At 41.2% G+C, this 21,316-nt stretch overlaps 1 pseudogene; it reads left to right on the plus strand.

The window, feature by feature from the left end:
* LOC144667683 (all-trans-retinol 13,14-reductase-like) overlaps positions 1 to 18,323 on the plus strand; it is a 38,670-nt pseudogene extending 20,347 nt beyond the window's left edge.
* Positions 18,324 to 21,316: the final 2,993 nt, after the last annotated feature.

Here is a 21,316-nt window from a genome sequence, read left to right on the forward strand (position 1 = left end):
CGAACTGCGCATATGCGGCCCTTTCCCAGCCGGCACTTGCGCTAGAGTCCAGAGGCCTCCTGAACTCCAATCTCCCGATCCAAACTCAAGGTAAGTATGGGGGTTCATTACACAGGAAGTGGAAATGATGGGACATCTGTTATGTAAGTTCATAGCTACGCATTAAAAGATCAGATACTGGGCGGCCTATTTTTGATGGGGTGCAGGGTTCATTCCTGGTGGCTGAAAGGTGACGCTCGGAGATGATTGTTTCTCAGGGCTCACATCAATGGAGCTGGCAAAGTGCAACAGCCCACCAGGTGAGAATTAGGCCACTGCTGGAGGTGAAGTCATTATCATGATATGTGGAACCAGGGATGGGTCAGGAATCGCAGAGGGATGGGAATGGCAGGGCAAGGAAATATGAGGCCGAGGATTTGGGGGAAAGGAGGAATGTGGTGCTAGGGTTCGTGACACTAGCGAACTTGGAAGGAGCAGGCAAGGTAGTCTGCATCTATTAATGGGGCAGGTGCACTGTGTGCTAAATTACTGCTACATGATAAGAAAAAACGGCAAGCAGATGTGTTGTAGCCAGGTTCTGCTGATTCTCTGACACTGTGCATTAGGGGTTAGTGCGGGAGGTCACCAGGAGGAGGGAGCTGCTATTTCCCCCCGTTGGATGTTATGAGTTCAAAGATTACATTCTTTCTTGTGTAATGTCTTCATTGAGTTGAATCTAAGATGGCTGCCCCCAGCCCTGTGCCTCGTGGCAGAAGTCACCTGATTACGGCAAGCCAGATAGGACATTTAGAAATTATTGCATTTCAAAACCCAAACACCCCCCCTTTTCACGACAAACAACAGACAAAACATCCCCCTTTTACTCACAAACAAAAGACAAATTTGCATGCACTATCATGTGTAATTGTGAATTACCCAAGTTACCCACTATAACACAAGTGTTCTCATGCAATAACAAACTGTTCATTATTCTAGTCAGCCTCTGTGCATGCATTGAATACTTTGTCATTAAATCATGCAGGTCTCTTAATGACACGCATCCATGTCGTCATTGACTGTTCATCTGGGTGATGTTCCCTCTCTGGGGAGTGTTGTTCCCGTGGCATTTGTTGCTGTGATAACTGTTGTTGTTCCATTTCAGTTATTGGGAGCCAGTGGACCTCTGGGTGTGATGGCCGTTCTGTACACTGTGCAGTTGGTGAGATCCCATCTTCCTGATTGGCCGCCTAAAGTGAAGGAACAGCTTCATTAGCCTGTGGCCGCGCTGATATGTTTGATCATTCGCTTCTACCACATACGATTGAGGTGACAATTATTCTATGCATGTCCCAAGTTTCCACCTGGGCTGCCTCCTATTGAGAACATTGAAGGTTTGTACCCTGATGGGTTCTCCAATGCTCAACTCTGGCAATGCTTTGGCAGTCTTGTCAAACTGCTGTTTCACCTGGGATTTTTTCACTCCAATCGGTTACTATTTCAGGCTTCAGTAGCTTTTTAGCTATTGCAGGAGTGGTTTGAGTGCGATATGACATTAGTCTTTGGACTGGACTATTTTCCATGCCTTCAGTCAGTGTGTTTCTCCACTCAAGGATTACCTTGTATACATCTGTGCTAGATTTGCTCAATTTCTTGATCATTCCTTTGATTCCTTGGGAATTTTCACTGCCACCTCAGCCTTTCTATTTGACTGGGGATAGTGCGAAGATGATGTACAGTGTTGAGTTTCCCAATCCTTTGTGAAGTGACTGAATTCTTCACTCGTGAACTGAGAGCCATTGTTGCTAATCAGAATGTCCGGAATGCCATAATGACTGAAGTATGCTTTCAAGCGCTCTACTATCGCACCATTCGTCATTGAAGTCAAGTGGTCTAACTCCCAGTAGTCAGGATAGTCATCTACAGTGGCAAGATAATCAGTTCCTACTAGAGTAAAGAAGTCTACTCCTAGCTTCATCAATTGTCTGTTTGGGATGTAATGCGTCATCAGTTGCTCTCTAGTTTGTTTAGCTTGGCACTCATTACAAGCACCGCACTGGCTGATGTTTTCTTTAATTTCATTGCTCATATTTGGCCAGTAAGGCACTTCTCTTGCCTTCCTTAGACTCAATTCAATTCCTTGATGGTTTACATGGATGTGCTTCAGCATCTCTCCTTTCATTTCCCGAGGGATAATGACTCTATTTCCTTTGTACAAGATGCCATCTTTGCCTGTTATTTCATCTCGGTGTGCTCAATAAGCTCTTGTGATCACAGGTGTGTCCTTGATGCTCTCAGGCCATCCTTTCATCATTACTTTTTGCAGCACTTGGAGAATTGCATCTTGATGGGTATTTTGCTTGATTTGAGTAAGGTGCTTGTCTGTTAGATTCAATGTCTCTTCTGGGTTGATGACTTCCAGAAGATGTCGAGCTGCTGCTTCATGTGGAATCTGGAAGATTTCACATTCTGTTGTAGCATCCTCTACTTTCTTCACTGTGAGTGCTACTCTCGACAGCATGTTAGTGATGTGCATCTGTTTTCCTTGTAGATGATTTCTCTGTAAACAAGGTAACGTTCTTTGCAACTGCTTTGGAGCAGATAGTAGCAGTTTTAGAAAAATGCTTTGCAGTGGCTTGGGGTCAGACCCCACTACAGCTACAGCTCTCACCTTGTCAGGATCTGGCATAAGCCTTTTGCTGTCAGTACATGACCTATGACCTTGATTTCAGGCATTTTCAGTTGCAAATTTTTCTTGTTCAGTTTCAGGTTCACCTGGCGAGCTTTCTCTAGCAGTCGCACTAGATTCTGATCATGCTCAGCAATGGCTTCTTCCATTGTGTCTCCACACCCATAGAATAGTAAATCATCCACTATGACTTCCACTCTGGGGAGATCTCATGCTGTCTACATTGATACTCTTCTGGAGCTATGGAAATGCCAAACATTACACAGAACCATCTGTATCTCCCGATCGGCATCCAGAATGTAGTTAGAAAGCTGTGGCTTTCATCCAGCTTCATTTGCCAGTAACCATCCTTCGCATCTAGGGTAGTAAAGATCTTTGCCTTGCAAGTTGTGGCAAAATTCCTTCAATTGTTGGCATGGGGTAGTGAGATCTCTTTAAAACTTAATTTAGATCGTTGGACTGCTCAGCTTTCCAGGCTGTTTCACTGCTACCATGCTGCTAATTCAGTCTGTAAGAGTTGTTACTTTCTTGATTACTCCCATCTTTTCCAGCTCTTCTATCTTAATTTTTAGGCTCGACTTGAGGGCAACTGGAACTCTTCTCAGCAAATGCTGAATTGGTCTTACACTCTCATTTACTTCAAGATGATGTTCACCATGTAAACGTCCAAACCCTGTAAACACATCTTTGTGCTATTCTAGGATCTGTTCAGCGGTCAGTGATTTAGTGCACTGTGACATGTTGTAAATCTTTTTTGGCACATTTAGGGTTACCAGTCCAAGCTTTAAACTTCCTCTGACTGGCATAAACTCTTGCATTCCGTCTATGATCTGGAACTCCAGATCTTCATTCTTGCCATTGCATTGTACTTTCAGATTAATGTGTCCTCTCGCTATGAGCATCAAGCTGTTATATAGCCTCAACCTTACTTTCAAGGGTTTCATTTTTGGATCGCCATGTGGAGCCACTTCTCAAAGGTCTGTAAAGGTCATGATGTTGTATGATGCAAGAGTGTCTGCCTGACATTTCTTGTTCATTTGATGCTCTCCTTCTGCGGTCATCATTCTAACAGTCACAAACCATTTATCACCTATAGGTATGATGGAAACAACCTGTTGTATAGTGTATAGTGCTTCATCAGAATCTTCGGCTGATATCTCTCCGGTGGCCATCTGTATAGGCTTGCTTTGCTTCTTTCTAGCCAAACACTTGCGTACAAAATAATTCAATTTCTTGTAGTTAAAACACTGCTTTCCCCATGCTGGACAATCTATCTTTTCTTTTATATGATATCCTCCACAGTACTTGCATTCTGCCCCTTGTCCATGATTGTTTTGCTCTTTCGGCTTGGAATATCTACCAGCGTAATGTAACTCCTGGTCTCCTCTGCCTTACATATGCTCTAGCTGACGTTTTACAACCTCTGCACTTCTGCGCAGATGTCTATCACTTTCTTGAGAGTAAGTTTCTCCTCTCTCAGTAGGCTTGCTCTCACTGCAGGATCTCTTATGCCTAAGACAATCCTATCTTTAATGAGATCTTTTAGTTGCCCAAACTCACATGTTTCTGCGAGCTGTTACTGCAGTCACATGCTGATCAATGCACTCTTTTTCACCTTGAACCCTAGTGCTGAATACATAGCATTCATAAGTTACGTTCATTTGGGGTTTAAAGCATGTTTTCAAGGCTATCATTTGTTTTTTTCAGTTCTTTGGAGAGATTTAGGGTGGAAAACAATTTGTAGCAGTCCCTCCCCGCAATGTTAAAAGTGTTGCTATTCATACCAGCTCCAGCTTGTTAATTAAATCTGTTGCAATCTCGTAGTTTTGCGTTGCAAATAGAAAAACTGCCAGTTCTACCGTGTATCACCTTTCATTTCAACAGGAGCTGGGAGGGGAAAATTTACAGCCTTTTTCTAACTCACCCAGTGATTTTCTTGCAGCCTTCACCTTGTGCTTGCTTTTCCTTGTCAGTGGCTTCTTTAAGCAGCTTGTAGCAACTCCAAGCATTTCTGCATTCCTTATTAGCTGTGCCTTCTCTCCAGCTTTTCCAACTTTTTTAAAACTCAGACTCAGCTCCACTTCTCATACCATGTTTCAGTTCAAAGACTGCAGTAGTTCTAGAGTAATGTCTTTACTGAACTGAATCTAAGATGGCTCTCCTTAGCCCTGTGCCTCATGACGGAGGTCACATGATTACAGCAAGCCGACAGGGCATGTAGTAATGATTGCATTTCAAAGCCCAAACAAAGGCAGAAGGATGCCTGGGCAAGTTGCATAGCAACAGTAGCAGTGGTGGCAGAGCAAGTGAATGACAGCAGCATTGCATCCTTGACCTGACTGCTATACCGAAAATAATTCCAAGATCCAAATCAAATTACGAAGGCAAGGCTCCTACTTACAGCTCTCCTACTCTCTCCTTAGTGTACGGTTAGTACTGGCGGGTCAATTAAGGCCCACCCAGTGTGAAACACAAGCGTGCCTGTGCGGAGGAGGGGGGGTGGAGGAGGGTGAGTGCGAACTTCACACCTGCATGCGGGTGCATGTTTGAAAATCCCCCTGAGGCACAGAGCTGCCTCAGGGAGATGAACATTTTTTAAAATAAAAAATAACGATTTTAAAAATGTTATAAAACATGTCCCCTCATGTGATTCTGTCACATGAGTGAGGACATGTTATTAATTCAATTTTAAAATCTTGATTTTTATTTTTATTTGCTGTTGAAAACCTCATCCCGCCTGTGGATGAGGTTTCCTAAACCTTTTCGCCTGCCCGCCCACCGTAAGGTTGGACGTGCAGTGAAAAATTTCTCTCAATTAACTTTTTAATGGCCTTAATAGGCCTTTTAATTGTCGGCGGGCAGACTGCCGACTCCAGCGCGCGCCCGTCAACCGAAATATCGCGCAAGTGCACGATGACGTCGGGATGATTGCCTGACATCATCACGCATCATTTTACGCTCGGTCGGGTCAGGCACCCACCAAGCTAAAAATTCTCCCCATGGTATTTATGTGGCTGGTCCAGTTCAGTTTCTGGTCAATGATAACCCTCAGGATGTTAATGATGGGGGATTTGATGGTGGTAATCCCACTGAATTTCAAGAGGAGATGGTTAGATTCTCTCTTTTCGAAGATGGTCATTACAGCACACTTATGAGGCACGAATGTTCACCAAAATGAAACTTTGCACAATTTAACACATTCATGCATGGTAATCATTATGGAGTATTGTTCACAGGAACATGAAAATGATTGCTTGAGTGTACAGGTTATAAATTTATGTTATAAATTATAGCTTTCTTATATATTGTGATTGATGTGAAAGGACAAATACAGTGTGTTTGAAAAAAAAAAATCTGTTTGGCTTATTAGGTGTTGCTCCCAAAGATACAATCTTTGTCATGAATGCACTACTAGTACATCACTATAAACGGGGAGCATGGTACCCCAAAGGAGGGGCCAGTGAGATCGCCTTCCATATTGTCCCTGTCATCCAGAGGGCAGGTGGGGCTGTACTTGTGCGTGCTCCTGTTCAACGGATATTGATAAACAAAGATGGGGAAGCTTTTGGTGAGTTTCAATTCACAATGCTTTTCGTTGGTATATCCTCAGTTCCTTTCCTCTGCTTTTCCTCAGTCAGAAAGTAAGGATGATATAGTTTTCAACAATCAGTCAATGCTATTGTTTGGTCAACCCACCTTCAGGCCTGTTTGAACAGCTTTCCACAGGAGTTTCTTCCACACCCTAAATCAGGTTTTATTTCACCTTTAGATGGCCCAGCTCAAATGAGCAACTTTTCACCTTAACACTAGCTGGATCTGAATATCAAACAAGACAGGACTTCAAACTCTGGCTTCCTATTTGAAAGTCTAATATCTGACCATCCTAAATACCGGAAATGTCCGCTGCTTATCCTGATTTAAGTAGAAACTTATAACATGAAATACTTTATCAGAGAGAAAATAAGTAAGTGTAAGGCAGATTATATTGTATGCAGGGCTGATTATAATATACACAACAAGGCAGGAGGTTTTCAACCTTGAAAGGAGGCACCTGAGAGGAGATGGGTATTTAATACAGTAAACATTATGGGAAAGATAAAACTGGAAAATTATTTTCAGTTAAATTGAGAATGAGGTAAGAGGACAGATTCAAAATAGTAAAAGAAAGATGTGTGCTATCAAAAAATTCTTCTTCACAGAAGAGTAATTGATATGTGAATTTGATAGAAAAGCACTGCCAAGTCCCTAGTATCTTTGAAGAGCTCGTTGGACTGAGGGACATTTGAGAGCCTCTGGATGAACTAGGATTGGTCAAATACCTTCCTTATTCTGGTATTATCTTGTGTACAGCCAAAATCTTGCTCAACTATTAATTACCCTCTTAACAACTGACGTGGCCACGATAATAATGATAATGGATTCTTCTTCGGTGGATTAGTGTTCAGCAAGTAAAAAAATAAAGAGCGGTTTACAGTTACATAAGTATTTACATCAATGTAACACCATCAAATGCAAATCAGCTGTGAGATGGAAACCTCGACCAACCCACCTCTCCTGGCTCCCTGTTAAACTCATGGTCCCAGTTTACGTAATGGTTGTAGTGATTCATCCTTACACAATTTAAGTCTTAATGCAACCTTTATTCCGCCCGATATCGTCAACAGCCTGACTAATTTAGTTCAGGCATTTTGAGTGAAAGAAGATTGGAAATTGTAATTCTCAGATTGTTCACCTCCAAGCCTAAACATTTAATTTTAGGGAAAATAAGACAAACTCAACATATTTGTTTTAATCATTTTTATTAGGTTAATTTGCTGCACTTGAAACTTCTTCACTATAAACATTTAATTTTCTCTTTGTAGGAGTGACTCTAAATAAAGGACAGGAAGAAGTATACACATATGCCCCTTCAGTGATCTCTGATGCTGGAATATTCAACACTTATGAACATCTTTTCCCAAAAGAAATTCAAGCCCAACCTGGTAAAAAGATAATCCGCTTTATCAAATAGACAACAGGTCTTATTGGTACCAATTTCAGGAATGTTCTGCATGTGCACCATTGATATATTGTAATTTCCAGCACACAGGACTGATCTTTATTGGTTATGTATCGCTGGTTATAAATAGAAGCATGCTCCTGTGTTTCAATGACATTTGTAAACCATCAAGTGATTTTATTGGGAAAGAGCTTTGTTGGTATTACTGAAGACATCAAGACAGATTACGATGCCTTGGTTACTTAAATTTTAATGTTCGTGGGAAGGCGATGGCATAGTCGCACAGTAATCCAGAAACCCAGGGTAATCCTCTGAGGACCTGTGCTCGAATCCCGCCATGGCAGATGATGGAATTTGAATTGAATAAAAATCTGGAATTAAAAGCCTAATTACGACCATGGAACCATTCTCGATTGTTGTAAAAATAGATCCATCTGGTTCACCAATGCCCTTTAGGGAAGGAATCCGCCTTACCCAGTCTGGCCTACACGTGACTCCAGAGCCACAGCAATGTGGTTGACTCTTAAATGCCCTTTGAACTAGGGCAACTAGGGATGGGTAATAAATGCTGACCTGGCCAGTGATGCCCACATCCCATGAACAGATAGAAGAAAAAATATGCCACATTTCTCACATCCACTACATAAAAATGCAGAGTGTGTATTGTTTGCCATGCAGTGGCACACAGCAGTTATAATGCTAATCAGCATTTCTTTCCCATGCAGCCATTCAATCCCAGCTTGACATGGTCCAGCATAGCATGGGATCATTCCTTGTCTTTGTTGGTCTCAAAGGTACAACAGAAGGCTTAGGATTGAAGGCAACCAATTATTGGATTTATCAAAACAACAACCTGGATAAGCTGTAAGTCACTGCAACGCTTAACTCAAACTCAATACCAGCAATTGAATGATGCACAGGGTGAGGGGCACCAGTGATGGCGAATGGAATATATTTCTACTACTGCAGATCCCAGCATATAAATTGACCTTTGAAGCCTCAAAAAATCCTTTCAAAAATGGGGGTTTAATTATTCCCTGAATATAAAAGGTGAACCATCGGTATTGGTGTATGTGGTTGCCATATTGAAATGTGAAAAAAAATAACACCAGTAATTGAAACTTTAAAAGTGGCACATCTTTTGAATAAATCAATTCTACAAGCATACTGTTAACCACAATCAAAACGGTTTAAAAGCTGTCAAATTCATTATCTTTGGTATTCAATGCAAAGCATTCATTAAATTCATTCTGAGTCACCTTGGCTATGGCATCATCATAAGGATCCCACTCTGGATCAGATTTGGCGCTTTCAGTTTCAGAATCATCCCTCCACAACAAATCACCTTCCTATCCACCCATTGAATTGGATATTCTGCATTTTTTGAACAATCTGACTACAGCGTGTGCATTAATAGCATTGCCTGATTTGATGACAAACCTACAGAAAACATCAAATTGCCCAGTACTCATATTTCCATTCTTTGTGAAGATTTTCGCTCCATCAACCATCCACCTATTCCATTTGGCGCGAACATGACCCTTGAATGGCTTGTTGAGACACACATGCAAAGGTTGAACTATGAGCATAAGAGCATAAGAAATAGGAACAGGAATAGGCTATTCAGCCCTTCGAGCCTGCTCCGCCATTCAATGAGATCATGGCTGATCTTCCATTTCAACACCATTTTCCTGCACTATCTCCATATCCCTTTATGTTCGAGATTGAGATCGATAGATTTCCATATATTAAAAACATACTGAATGACTGAGATTCCACAACCCTCTGAGGCAGAAAATTCCAAAGATTTATCATCCTCTGAGTGAAGAAATTCCTCCTCATCTCAGCACTAAATGGCCTACCCCTTATTCGGAGACTGTGTCCACCGGTGCTAGACACATCCCCAGCCAGGGGAAACATCCTCCCTGCACCTACCTTGTCGATATTTGAATGGAATCAGTCCATTGAATCTTTCCTCATGGGACAAACTATCCACCCCAGGAATTAGATTGATGAACCTTTGTTGCTATACTCCCTCTATGGCAAGTATATCTTTCCTTAGGTAAGGGGACCAAAACTGCACACAGTAATCCAGGTGTAGTGAAACTTTAGGTGGATGTTGGACCCTTTATCATAACTGTGCTTTGGTTGTTATTTCTTCACAGGCACCTCTTGATCTCATTGGTTATATGGATCTGAACATGTCCCACACTAATAAGCTGCATGCTTTGCGTAGGCCACCAGGACGCTTATTCCACAACTTCACTCCATTATTCTCATCCATCCAACCGTTGTCCTGAACATGCACAAAAATGCTTGCAGGGGACTTGATTTTCGGCATGGTTCTACATTTGAAAATTACTACAGGCTTTAATTTTGTTCCGTCGGCAATGCAGGCCAGTACCACCATGAATCTTGTCTTCTCACGTCCTGTGGTTTTCACGAGAACTGTTTTCGAACCTTTCCACTCAGTAGCTCGGATGATGGGTATATCGAAATTCATGAGCGTTTCATCCATGTTGCCAATGTGACATAATGAGTACTTGTGTTTTTGCTGCTGTCTGATGATGAATTGCTGGAATCTGGTCATTTTGGCATTGAGGTCTCTTGGAAGTCTCTAAGTGATCTAGGTCTGCTGTCGCAACACTAGACATTTTCATTCCGTAAAGCAGCTACATTAACCAGCTCTAATCTCTGCTGGACTCATGGTTCGATTTGGCCCCTTAAGTGCGTATATACGCATTGCATTTCTGGTGATGATGTAACCATTCTGACGATTTTCAAGGACCTATTCTGATACATGCTTCTCACGATCAGGTCAGTGGCTGATCCCTGTTCTCACGGTGCATTTGGTCTTGGGTATCTTCTTCAGGGTGGATTCCTTCTTCTTCCATTCTCGCACCAGTTTTTCACGAACATTGAATTCCCTCACTGCAGCACTGTTATTTGACAAGTTAGCATATGTTATGACCTTTAGCATGAAACCAGTTTTGTACTTCATCCTTTTTGCTGGAGGACCCATTTCTGTTTGTTGCTCTGCATGGGCATGTCTTAAGCTCCCATGCATCTTCTTGGCAACACTTGCCTGCTTGATCCCATGCACTGACTTATAAGGTGAGTAAAATATGCATTTCTGAGGTGCATACTTGAAGCCCACTCCTCATGCAAGAATAGTACGTCCTATCAGAAAAGTGGGGTCTAGTTCTACACTGAGAATAGGCCTAAACATGATTTTTGGCACCAAATAAATGGGGTCATCTTTTGCACCAGGTCGACTTATATGCCATGATCTATGGTATTTGCACCCAATGTAGACATCAAAATGCCCAGGTCAGTTAGAGCATGGCTTATACAGAAAAGGTTATTCTACTATAGCCCCAACTCCAGAATAGTACTCATCACTTTCAGGTTCAGTTTCAAGATCCATGCAAGGCAACCTTGAAGAATTTTGGAATAAAATGTTAATTGACTGTTCAAATATGAGCAGTTCTATGTGCATGTGATGCACACCCATAGCAAACTGGTTAAGACTTGCACTAACTCCATTCAGTCACAATCTTTACAATCCTAGGAGTCAGGAGACATCCATCCCATTAGCTTCTCTTGAACCCAATTTCAAGTGTGAAAGGATTCTTCAAATCCTTTGCATCAAGTTATGTTTTGCTTCAATCCATCCCAATATTTGTGTTGCCGGCTTGGTTTGGCTTGCTTTCTCCCATTTATTGGTGTTTCGTGATTTTAATCAGACTGTTTCTTTTTTTTTTGTTCCACATCTAACCTTCTTTAGGGCCCTGCTTCAATTGTATTATTTTTCACCATTTTTTTTCTAGATATGCCAAGTTAATTCAAGGTCCAGTTCTATATCTGAGAGAGAAGTAGACCAAGACATTATAACTGTAATGTGGCCAACCAGGAGCAATCCAGCAGATTACATAGAAAATAGGGGTGTCATCCCAATTTATACCCAATACAGATCCAGACTAATTTTAATGAATGGAGCTCAACAATATATGCTCAAATATAAACAAAAGACAGACACGTATTAATGGATCACAATCTTGGTGATATAGATCAAATTACATAATTAGTGGGTGCATATGTCACACTGATTCATCTTCATGTTGACTGCAGCAACACAAACTTGTAGAAAACAAACCTGCAGTACTGCACTTATTATTAATTCAGCTCTTCATTGTTATTTGTCAATTGCAGAGATAATGTTTCATGATAAATAGGTTCTAAGATAAAAGTTTTTAATCAATGGAACACGACACAATAACTTTCCATCAGCTGCAGCCAGATCAATTAACAGTTAATTAACAATTGGACATTTCCCTTGTAGCTTCTTTGCAATTAGGATAAAGTAATATAAATTGATGATAAAATTAATACCTGTTTCTTATCAGTAATGTGCTGCCAGTAAAATGGAGAGAAAATGTACACTTGTGTCCAACTTGCTCCTGTCAGCATTGTTAATAAGTGAACAGCCTTTCAGAATATCACAAATATTCTAAAAATTGTACTTCTAAAAACTGGGAAAGGAATTTAGGGGATGAGTGTCTGAGGAGAATAGCAGCTGCAAGTGTTTTCTACAGCTGTGTGCTTTGTTTCAGAATGAACTACACAATTTCTGCAACCAGAGAGGAATTTATGGAAGCTATTCCAATGTTATTTGTTACCTTTCCATCGGCCAAGGATTTCACCTGGAAAGAGCGATACCCAGGTAACAACAGACATCCTTTCACTCAGAACGCCAAAAAACTTTATGTAGTGTGCCAGTTTATTATTGGATAGATTCAGATTTGTGTTGTAGGTCTTTTCATGGCGCAATATTTTTACAGTCATGAAAGATTAAGTTTTCATTTCCCATTTTCTGTCCCTTTCTCCTTCCTGCATGGGACTTCCGTTGGGGTACGGTACCACTGATGCTGCATTGATGTTTTTTTCCCTGCATTAGGCTTCATAAAAAGCTCAGTCTAGAGCTCAGAGTTAGTGGGCTGTAGTTGGTTAATTATCAGAGCAAAACGCCACTAGCTAAGTGGTTTAATTAACAAAAGATCTAAACAGTATGCTGTGTTCTACAGCTGCATGCCTGCCTGCTGTACCAATATTGCTACAGGCTGTAGTTGCTCTTTGCGATCTCACTCAAGTGACTATTATTTGCATCTAAGCCTACACAGTCAGGGTCATCAACCTATCTGACAGTGGAGTGTATCACAGTTGAGCTTACCCACATCCACAAAAGCAGTAGATATTGCCAGATAGCCATCAAGAACAGGATATTTCTCTGGTTCAGCACCTCTGAGGCAAACTCTAGAGCATAAGAACGTAAGAAATAAGAGCAGGAGCAGGCCATTCGGCCCCTCAAGCCTTCCCTTGCCATTCAATAAGATCATGGCTGATCTGCCCCAGGCCTCAACTCCTCTTTCGTGCTAGCTCCTCATAGCCCTCAACTCCCTGATATTGCAAAACTCTATCTACCTTCTCGTACAATACTTTCAGTGATCCCTTGGCACCCTGGCTGGTATCAGCTAGTTTAACACAAGTCTGGAACTCAAACCTGGAAGCTAATGATCTATATGGCTCAGTTACACAATTACTTCACCAAGTCCACATAATTGTATTGCTTTTTAGGCATCTTTTTTCAAATGTAGAGTGCTGTCTGTGAATGGGACATATGCAGTGCTTCTAGGCTTGACAAGACCCAACCTGCTCAATCTTTCCTCATAAGATAACCCCTTCATCCCAGGAATCAGCTGAGTGAACCTTCTCTGAACTACTTCTAATGCTATTATAGGAGACCAAAACTGTACACAGTACTCCAGATGTGGTCTTACTAATGCCCTGTATAACCGTAGCATAACTTCCCTAATTTTATACTTGATTCCCCTTGCAATAAATGCCAACATTCCATTTGCCTTCCTAATCACTTGCTGCACCTGCATACCAACTTTTTGTGATTCATATACCATAATACCCAGATCCCTCTGTACCGTAGGGTTTTGCATTCTCTCGCCATTAAAATAATATACTGCTTTTCTATTTTTCCTGCCAAAGTGGACAAGTTCACATTTTCCCACATTATACTCCACCTGTCAATTTTTTGTCCACTCACTTCATCTAGCTAACTCCCTTTGTAGGCTCTTTATGTCCTCTTGACAACTTATTTTCCTACCTGTCTTTGCATCATGATCAACTTAACTACCATACCTTCAACCCCTTCATACTAGCCATTGATATAAATTGTACATAGTTGAGGCCCCAGCACTGATCCCTGTAGCACTCCACTAGTAACAGCCTGCCAACTGGAAAATGAACCACAGAAACCCAAAGGACCCTTCCCAAGCCACACACAAGTCAACCCCTTTAAATTACCATGCATGACTGACTGCTCAAAAAAATTTAAAGGGGCCATGTACCTAAAGAAATGGCCCATGCACTCAAAGGAAAATTGAGGAGCTGTTGATTATCACTCATAATAAGGCTTCTAAAGTGTAGATTGGTCTTATGATTGAAATTCTAACATACATTTTTAATATTAATAAGCCTCTGTATAATTTTCTCATTGTTATGACATAACAGCACATACCATGTTCTGGAAGCAGAAGGTTATTGGCTGCAACTGCCCTCGCTGTCTTTAGTTTGGAGAGATATTCTGCTTGTCACAATAGGAACTCTCATTCGATTTTAATCTTAATTAAGGTGGCTTTAGTCAAAATTCAGTCCACAGTTATCATTAAACATTAGTTAGATTCACTGTGACCAAACAAAGCTAATTAATGCTTGCACTGTTTCAAGTTAAAAGTAATTGCAGGAGAAGGGGGAATAGAGGTACAAATTGATAAAAGACATGTTCAGGACTGATATCAGGAAACACTTCTTCACACATAGTGATTATAACCCAGAAAGGTTTTGCAGAGAGGATAAGAAAGTCTCAATCCCTGGAGTCATTCAAGGTGCAGATGATTGAAGGGGGTTTCTATGGAAGGATGAGCAAGATGGATTGAATGGTGTCACTCATCTGCGCTTACCTTTGTATATTAAGAGCACAAGTTATGAAGGATGGGCTTGAGTCTACACTTTTAAAGGTGAGGGATTGTCTCAGCAACATAGGTGAAAACATTAAAATACTGTCAGTGATTGAAAGGCAATTGTTGGAATGGTGAAGCACTTCAGAACTTTATTTAATATCACCTGATTAGTTGAAGACAGTCTGAAGAGGGGAAGAATAAAAGTTGGAGAAAAGGTCACAATAACATTTAAAAAAGATTGGATTGATTTTTACAATTCAAACGAGAATGTTATTACTCATTGCCTTTGTAAAAAAGGTTATTGCCTCTTTAAATAAAGCTCGCTTTATTCAGCCAATCATTCTGTAGTGTGCAGAGACGAAAATGTCTTCAGTCTTTAATGTCATTCTTTAACCTTTGACATTTCCTATGACACCAATTTGTAATAGCAAATGCCATCACTTGAAAACTTGAGGCAGGTTTTCTTTCAAACTCATCTCTGTGAGGCATCTATTGCAGACAGCTATAATTTTATATGTAAGCTCCCAGTCAAGCAGCATCTTGAGTCTAAAATTTTCACCCTTGTTTTCAAATCTCACAATAGCCTTGCCCCTCCCTATGCCTATTCTTCTCAAACCCCACAGCCTCCCGGGATATCTGTGCTCCTCCAATTCTGGCCTCTTGGGCTTCCTCGATTTTAATCACACTGCCATTGGTGGCTGTGCCTTCAGTTGCAAGGCTCTAAACTCTGGAATACTCTCCCTATGCCTCTCCGCTCCTTCACCCTGCATTCCCCTTGTAAGACAGCTCTTAAAGCCTGCCTCTTTGATCAAGCCTTTGCTTGACTGATTTAATATCTCCTTATTGGGCTCAGTATCCTATTTTGTTTTATAATGCCAAGTGCCTTGTTTAGGTGCTATATAAATATATGTTGTTGTTGTTGTTTCCAATGATCAGGAAATTCCTGTATGACTATTCTGACCATGGCACGTTATGAGTGATTCGAGGAATGGAAGGACACAAAAGTAAAGAACAGAGGAATAGATTATGAGAATTTGAAGATGGCTATTGCCAGAAAGCTAATAAACTGGGCCTCGGATATATTTCCACAGATCAAGGATAAGGTATCACCAAACCCATGAACCTATGTAGTAAATATTTACTTCTAACAATTGGTTGTACCAAACCTTTGAAACAAAGGTGAAAGCTAGTAGAGCATTGGTCTCTCAGCCAGAGTACTTTTTAATCTCAGCCATCAACCAGCATTCACACCTGGCTACCCTTTTTGGGAAGGTTTACCCCTTCCACTTGTTGTTTTGAGACTGCGGGGAAAATGTAATGTTCCCAGCAGGGATTGATGCTCAAAGGACACGTAGGTCAGTGAATCAGGGCTGTAGTTGTGTGATCCCATCACTGCCCTGCACTCACTTCAAGCATTGCTTCACGACTGGAAGCACGGAATCACCAAATATGTCCTTCCTGACTAACATTGGACAAGTGATGGAGGAACCAGATTAGGGTGACCTTGGAAAAGACAAACTGGGGAAAGTGCAATCAAAAATAATTGCAGATATGGGACTGAAACTTGGAAGACTACAGGAATACTTTGACACTAACGTAGAAACCTGTTGCTTTCAATAGTTCAGGACAGACGGAAAGAATGCATTATTTTTATTCATTTACGGGATGTGGGAATCGTTGGCTAGGCCAGCATTTATTGCCCATCCCTAGTTGCCCTTGAGAAGGTGGTGATGAGCTGCCTTCTTGAACCGCTGCAATCCCAGTGGTGTAGGTACACCCCACAGTGCTGTTAGGGAGGGAGTTCCAAGATTTTGACCCCACGACAGTGAAGGAACGGTGATGTATTTCCAAATCAGGATGGCGAATGGCTTGGAGGATAACTTCCAGGTGGTTCCAGGTAACTTCCAGGTTCCCGTGTGTCTGCTGCCCTTGTCCTTCTAGATGGTAGCTGTTGTGGGTTTGGAAGGTGCTGCATAAGGAGCCTTGGTGAGGTTCTGCAGTGCATTTTGTAAATGGTACATACTGCTGCTACTGTTCATCGCTGGTGGAGGGAGTGAATGTTTGTGGAAGGTGCCAATCAAGTGGGCTGCTTTGACTTGGATGGTGTCAAGCTTATTTAGTGTTTTTGGAGCTGCACTCATCCAGGCAAGTGGGGAGTATTCCATCACACTCCTGACTTGTGCCTTGTAGATGCTGGACAGGCTTTGGGGAGTCAAGAGGTGCATTACTCACTGCAGGATTCCTAGCCTTTGACCTGCTGTTGTAGCCACAGTATTTATGTGGCTAATCCAGTTCACTTTCTGGTCAATGGTAACCCCCAGAATGTTGATATGGATGGATTCTACTGTTAATAACTGTGTAAGAAGGAAAGTGAAAATGCTCCCGCTTGATAAAGTATCAATACTGAAGTGGGAAAGTGCTAATTTTTTACAATTGGTTGTAAGCAGTATTGTTGCCATCAATGGCTAGATTTTACACCTGCCATATGCCTTTCTCTCCTGGGAGAGATGTAGGGCGGAATTTTCCTGCCCCATTGGCGTTGGACATCATGGCGGACAGCGGGGGAGGGACAATGTGGCGAGCTGGCCAAAAATCCGGTTCACTCCATAGTCTTTCTATTTAAGGACTCTATTTTACTCTGATAATCCCCCAGTACTATGTCACCATTCCAGGGAAGAATGAATATCAGGTCTGTCCTCTGTTCTGTAACAGTTTACCTTTATGTTTTGTTCATCACATCTTCTGCAATATTAGGCCTCTTTTTCTCTGGAATGACAAAACTGTCATTGTACAATGAGCAATTAGAAAACAAAAATGAATTGGCTGTGTCTTAACCTCTAGAGCTCAGCTGAAGCTGCAAACTGCCTAAGGACATGGGCTAGATTAAATCTAATTTCTAAATGAGTTTACCTTTCTGTGTTCTACTGTTCATGTTTCTCCTTTTATACCTTCTGCCTGACACAAGCAATGCTTGGCCAAGACTAGCTGTTCTTGGCAAGAGAAAGTGCAGTTTAAATTCTAGTTTATTGCTTGTAATTTGTTTCTCTTCAGTCTCAGCTCTGCTCCAAGTGTTGGGCCTCTTCACAAAAACGTTCTCTTTGGCATGCAAGAAACCAATTTCATCAGATTGCTGATTTAATGGATTTTGATAGGGAAGGGGTCAGAGATCACTAAACCATTCCAATGTTGGCTATTATTCTCACTGCCAGTGCCCTATTCAAATTACCCACTTGTGTTTAAACTCTTAAACAAACATTGGCATGGCATGTCCAAATTCTTCCATGGCTATCTCCATTGTAACTGGGCATTTAAAATGTTATTGAATTTCTGTGTAAAAAATCCTAACAGAAATTCCCGAAGTATCTCAGGCAGTTTCTCAGCCCCTGGTTACTTCATTTCTAGAGAATGTCCAGACTTGTAGTCAGTATCATTCTCTTATCTTTGTGTATTTTCTTACAGGTCAGGATGTTTTCTCCAATGGATTAGCTGGAGCCATGCACGGAGGCCTCATCTGTGCCTCCGCCATTTTAGGTCGAATTCTGTGTGTGGAGCTTCTCCTCCTGAAAAGAAGACTTAAGAAAAAATATCTTAAAAAAAGTGATGTGAAACTCTGACAGCAGTTTTTATGGCACCTTCCATTGTGAAATAAGGGAAGATTGTCCGCCACTTGATTTGCTATTGACAATTTTTGAAGCCTATTCATTTCCAATCATTTTTCTACCAGCGTCTCTATTTGAGCAGTTTATTTGTGGGTCGGGGGAGAGGGAGGGTTGTGGAGGTGGGGTGGGGGGGGTGGGGGGGGAAGGCAGTGGGGTGCGTGTATGAGGGCAGCAGTCTCTGAAGACTAAAGTAATGTCAAAATTCAATGTAAGATGTTCTGAATGTTCTTGTTTCGTGAATAGCCTCCAGAGATCAGAGTGAAATCAGCAGGGTAAGCTGTCCCACTTGGTTGGTTGCTGAACCTGGGACTGGTTTGAATCCCAGCACGATTCACATTGCCTATCATCCTTTTGATGTGGTTAAATTCATGCTCTGCCTTTCCATAGCAGAAAGCAGGAGACTGCACGCACTAGTTGCTACAACCCTGCATTATCTTGCTTTAGACATTCTTGGCTGTTTTGATAGAAAAAAGAGTTCCAATGGTTAATCACTCCTGCTGTCTCTTGAGGTTGGATTGGATCTTATTCATCAAAAAATCCTATTTGCATTCTTTTCCATGCCTATTCTTTCCATTTGAGAGGAATAATCACGAGCTCCCCACTTGAAGGGCCATTATGGCATTCTAAATTCCCTTTCGACATCTTCAACCTTCGCTTGTCTAAGTAGAATGCCCACTAGAAGTGGCAGTGACTCTCTCTGCGGTTATTGATATTGAGATTGATATCCAGGTTCACAATGTAAGGATTAAAATGACCAGAATGGTGGGAATAAGTGCTGGCCTTTCACATGACTAGAAAGCATCCTTGTTAGTTATCTTTGAGGCAAGTGGCAGGGTATTAATCTCCTGGCTTTGGCATTCATTGGAAAATAATAAAATCTTTGAAACATCAGAGAAGTTCTAAATGTGAGATTAGAAGTTCCCTCCTTTGGAAATCGCTATTACTGCACTCTGGACTATAGATTGCTGAAAGACATATTTGATAGCATTCATATTAATTCAAAGCCTGGAGTCAGAAGTGATTCTTTATCAATTTTGTACTTCCTTTACTTTTGCACTTTATGTTCTAATGAATTTGAATTCCAAGTGGCTCCATCTCCTCTATTGCTCCTCCAGTGTCTGAGTGATAGTTTCTGGTAGCCACCAGATAGCCACTATCTGTCTGTGCAGTGGTCTGTCTCCATTTCTCCACACTGGAACCTTTCTCTCTCTCTCTCTCTCTGCCTGTCTGATGATCTCTTGTTTTCTCCCTCTGGGATGATCTTGTTCTTTCTTGCTCTATATATATATGCTGTCCTGCTAAAGAGTTTCAAAGAACATTGATGTATTGTTAAAATGGATGATGTCCAATCTATCAGGCCAGATAGTTTGCTGTTGTAAAATGCAGAGTCGCTGGCATGGAGTGTAAAAGGAACAAGGCAAATAACTTAAACGTGTGTGTGAAAGCTTTGCAGAGTTGTAAAAGTAATTTGTCCCAGAAAATTTATGATCGCTTACATGATTTTTATGCACTAGATTAACATTAGCTTTTTTGTTATACTGTTTTAATTTGAGTTTTATTGTTAAAGATGAGTGTTTATTCATTCCTAGATAATTTTACAAACAATGAAGACCAAATAACTAAGAATTCTATAGATACTTAATTGAAAAATGGTCAAAAACTTTGTGCAATTGATTTAGTAGAATAACAATAAATACTGTAACTCCCAACTTAATGTTGTGATGAGATAAAACAATACAGAATGCACATTAGGGTTGTCCCTTCTTTAATTTCCTAATAGTGGTTCTACTGAGATAAGGTCATTTTGAATAGCTCAGCATTGCCACGATCAGGAAGTTATTGGTACTGCAACTTTTAAAAAGCTCAGTAAAGATAAATTGTCAAATTTACCATGAAAGAGTAATTGAAATGGCACCTAAAACGAAAGTCAGATGCACCTGCGAGTTCTTTGTGAAAATATATTCTTACTTGAAAAAGGTACTTAGTACTGATGGTTGTCTTGCATATCAAAATATTTACGATTTAGAATACTAGGACACTCTTATGTAATGCAGAAGAATAGTACGTTGGAAACAGATTCCAGTTGATTGTCTTCCTTTAATACTATATTAACTGTTAACTGATAAATATTGTGATGCACTCTAGCAGGCAATTATTTTGCATTTATCACTATTAACCATCTCATCCGAACTCACTCAGATCCACTCATAAAAGACTTGGTTATCTATTTTTTAAAATATATGATTTTACCCTCCCATTTTCTCCCATGGTGTTCTGAGGGTGCTATTTCATGCTGGAGTACTGTTGCACTGATGCATTGCCCATGGCGTGATTCCAGAACAGTGACTGCCAGTAAATTACAGGCAGTCGCAGCTGAGCCTGTCCTGTCCTTGTCCAATACCTATATACATGCCCACTTTCCAGCAAGAGGAACTGATCAAGAGTGGGAAAGCTTGCGGAATTTTCCCTACCTGACTGCAAGGCTCGGAAGTTAACTAGTGCTTCAGCTGAGGTCAACTAACAGAGAAGTCCTGTGAACAAGCCTTTCCAGCTCTGTATGGTTCAGTTACACGCACACCGGAACATTCATCACCAAGGTATTTCCATACTACCTCATTTAGATTCATAGACATTTACAGCACAGAGGGAGGCCATTCGGTCCTTCATGTCCATGCCAGCCAACAAAGATCTGACTACACTAATCCCATTTTCCAGCGCTTGGCCCATAGCCCTGGAGGCTATGGCAATGCAAGCGAATATCTAAATACTTCTTAAATGTTACGAGAGTTTCTGACTCACCCACCCTTTCAAACAGAGTTCCACACTCCCACCAACCTCTGGGTAAAAACTTTCTCCTCAACTCCCCTCTTAGCCTTCTACCTCTTACCTTAAATCTATGCCCCCTGGCTCTTGACACCTCTACTAATGGAAAAAGTCCCTTCCTATCCACACTATCTATGCC

This window comes from Cetorhinus maximus, chromosome 25 (assembly GCF_964194155.1).
Source record: "Cetorhinus maximus chromosome 25, sCetMax3.hap1.1, whole genome shotgun sequence".
Classification (NCBI taxonomy): Eukaryota; Metazoa; Chordata; class Chondrichthyes; order Lamniformes; family Cetorhinidae; genus Cetorhinus; species Cetorhinus maximus.